This window comes from Hydra vulgaris, chromosome 15 (assembly GCF_038396675.1).
Source record: "Hydra vulgaris chromosome 15, alternate assembly HydraT2T_AEP".
NCBI classification, from domain to species: Eukaryota; Metazoa; Cnidaria; class Hydrozoa; order Anthoathecata; family Hydridae; genus Hydra; species Hydra vulgaris.
Window position 1 is genome coordinate 55,073,607 of NC_088934.1, and position 3,894 is coordinate 55,077,500.

General features: G+C 29.3%; 1 protein-coding gene across 1 annotated transcript in view; it reads left to right on the top strand.

Moving 5' to 3' along the window:
• The first annotated feature begins 700 nt into the window (after window positions 1-700).
• LOC136092343 (uncharacterized) overlaps window positions 701-3,894 on the top strand; it is a 17,329-nt gene continuing 14,135 nt past the window's right edge. The window contains exon 1 of the mRNA XM_065820351.1: window positions 701-923. The gene's annotated coding sequence lies outside the window, so the exon portion shown is untranslated. The remainder of the gene's footprint in view (window positions 924-3,894) is intronic.

A 3,894-nucleotide genomic window follows, 5' to 3' on the forward strand; every position in this document is an offset into this window, starting at 1 on the left:
TGGTATCCAGATTAGTATCACAGGTATTGATTTGACAACATGCAACAGCTGTACATTTTGTTAAATTTCGTTCACTCAAAATATCATTACTTTGCGAATTATCGAATATATTTGTAAGGCGTGTAGCAACCTTTTCAAGAATTCTTCTTCTATTTGTAGAATAAGACTTACCACTATTAGTTATTTAGTTTCTGTAAATAAAATAAAATATTGCTGGGATATACCATTTACCATGCTTTCGGTTTATAAATTCTGTTTTACTGTTGGCGTTTGGTATCGGCCCGATATATTCAACTGATGGCAGTAAAACAAATACTCTGCCGTCAGACTTGCATATGCCGGGCCAATAGTAAATGCCATCACTAAATCGACACGATTTGCCGCCAGTAAACCACTTGGCCAATGCGGTTTGTTGCATAAAGTTATTTCCGACAGTGTAGCATATATTGGGCCATTGCCGTATGTCAGCAATAAATCGAAATACGACTGCCGGCAGTAAAACGCACGTTGGGCCAATACCGTAAGTTTACAAATGTTATGTGGGGTGGTGGGAATTGAAACCTCTTGCTTATGAAGACAGTGCTCTACCATTACACCACTACACCACTATCGCATTTGGGATCCCTAATAATTTTTTTACCAAATTGTGGGTTCTTAATAATTCTGGGCCCATCGTTACGCTGCTGCCTTAACTACGGACAACCACGGACAACCATGGACAATGGGCTTCCGATTTTGCTGTGAACTAGAACTATATTTCTTGTTTCAAGAAACAAAATTTCCATCCAAAAAATTAATTTCTTAAAACAAGAATAATATTTTTTGAGCAGCCGTGTCGCAGTGGCACCGCACTTGCTTCAGAAACAAAGGATCCGTGGTTAAAACACCTCTGAACAAGTTTTGCAACATTGGTTAGGAAGGAGGTGTGAACTTTCAATTAAATGCTCATCAGCGACGCTCTCTGATATAACCATATGGACATCTTAAGGCCCCTAAATAAATAAAAATATATGATAATTTTATTTTTTTCGAAAAAAATAATTATTAAACTATCGACAATGGATTAACTTTGTTGCGTACATACTATTTTACATATTACTCTTCTATTTCATATTTTATTTGTCACATTTTATTTGTCTCCTAACAAAATATTTTTTATTTAATTTATTTATTTATTTATTTTTGTAATTTATTTATTTTTATAATAAAAAGTTGCTTAGCTTTTCTAAACACTAACTTTACTCATTTTATATTACTCATTAACTCATTTTATATGGTAACTTTATATGGAAACTCATTTTATATGGTAACTTTATAAGGAAACTCATTTTATATGGTAACTTTATATGGAAACTCATTTTATATGGTAACTTTATATGGAAACTCATTTTATATGGTAACTTTATATGGAAACTTTATATGGAAACTCATTTTATATGGTAACTTTATATGGAAACTCATTTTATATGGTAACTTTATATGGAAACTCATTTTATATGGTAACTTTATATGGAAACTCATTTTATATGGTAACTTTATATGGAAACTCATTTTATATGGTAACTTTATATGGAAACTCATTTTATATGGTAACTTTATATGGAAACTCATTTTATATGGTAACTTTATATGGAAACTCATTTCATATGGTGACCTTTATAGCCTAATATGAAATTTTTGTAAAAATCATGAGAATAAATATTTAGTTTATCAAAAGTTTTCTAATTCAAAAACTAAAGTAAAAAGATATATCAACACGCGCTTCTAATTATCTTTATGTCATCAGGATTGTTGTAAATCATTTACACAACCTTGTTTGACAATGCTGTTTTCAATAACTATCACGTGATATTTCATAACTTTTAATCAACCTATCATACTACAACTTAATGTAAATTAAAATAAACTCAACAGATTTTTGCCATTTAAGGCAAAAAAATCATATTGCATTATGAATTTTTTGCCTTTAATGGTAAATTTGTAAAATAATGGTTTTATAAAAAAATAAACAATCTTTGTTTGATAAATATAAACATCAGTTTAATCAGTTTTATTCGTTGATATAAAAGGCGGATGCTACAAATAAAAAACAAGTGTTAACAAATGTACTTATGTTTTTTATTAATATACATAGGTATATATCTACCATGGCCTTGCCAACGCGCAGCTTGCGTAAAAAACTGGAGGCAAGATTAAAAATATTACTTTGCAGTAGTTTACATTTTCAGTTAGGTGATTTTCGCATGAATATAATATTTGTATAATATATCTACTAAAAGTAAGTTATAAAAAGTGAAAAGATGAATTTATTATTCTTTTTTTTTTTTAATTTTGTTTGTAACTAACATTGTAATATAACTAACGAATAACATTTATAAAAATTTTAAGTTAACTTAAATGTATCTAAAACTAATTATGTTTAAACAATTTAGTATATATAGATTTATATTTTGGTATAATTTCATATTAGCATTTACCACAAAATTTATTAATGGGTTTTTTAAGTATTAAAAATAAATTTTTAAGAAAAAAGAGATAAAATCTTTAGAGAATAAAAAGTAAATGCAAGCTTTTTAGATATTTTACTAAACACTATTTTACAGTTTTTGTTAAAAACATTGCAAAAATTTTACTTTGCGCTGAGTTTTATCAACTTCTGCTTTGGCTCCTTGTGGGAACGAGGTGAATAGAGTCGACAATAATTATTAAATAAAATATTTGTCATTGTTAATCCATGATGTCTTTGCATACCTAATGAATAAAATTCTGATAGCATCATAAGGAGGTTACACAGTGATGACCGACTAGTGTCATTATATACTTCATAAAAAAGAATGTAACAGTAAGTTGCCCATTGACAGACTTTGTCACCAGGAATTGTTAAACCTCCTCAATTTATGTCCTTTACAAAATTTCCATACGCTTCATAGAAATAAAAGGTGTCATCTGGATTTTCATCTTCACGAATAATGTACCCAGCAATATAAACTAATGACATTTTAATATCAACAGTCAATGAATCACACAGAGCAGGTAAATTGTCAATAACGTTGCAATTACCCTCGCTTGGTAAAAATTTACATTTTGGAGAAGAGTGATCTGAACCTAGATTGGCTAACACATCTGAACTTTTCTCAAACTTTAATAGCAACTTTGTACGGTATATAGTTACTTTTTCAAGAACTTGTTGAACGGAAATAAAATAAGTTCCTCCTGAGCCTTGTCTTAATTTTCCAATGAGCTTTTCTAATGGATCTGTTGTAAAGTTGCCTAATAACACATACTGATGAGTTGTATCTAAAAGATATTTTGACAACTGAACCAAACCATAACAGGTCTGAGCTAAACAATTAGCAGTGTCTCTTGTTAGTAATTTGACTCTTTTTCCTTTTTCTATTTTTTTCATTCGTATTGCAAAATCACCCATTGCAGAAAATTGTCATCATTAGCAGAAGCAATAGCAGCTCGATTAGAATCTTTCAAAGAAATGTCTGCATATGGACTGTGAACATTACAAATTTTCCAAAATTCAACGACTTTAGAGATAAAAATAATTGTCCCTGCATGAAAATGAAGTGATAATTATTTTCATCTGGATGACTTTTTAATCATGACAATGTTTCATCGCAAAACACTTGCAGACAAGTGATAACTTTTTGTCTTTCAATTGGCTTTGGATAAACAGAAACTTCTGTTAATTTAGACATTTTAACAATGTTTTTCGTTTCAAGCTTGTACAAATTAATAATATCAACCCGCCGTGCTATTTTTTTTTCTCCATCAATATAAAATTCAAGTTCTTGAGTTTTTTCTGTGATCCAGTTATTACGTATACTTTTTAATAAATGAACATAATCAAATAAAAAAAAAATATTGTCTTTAGTACACCATGCT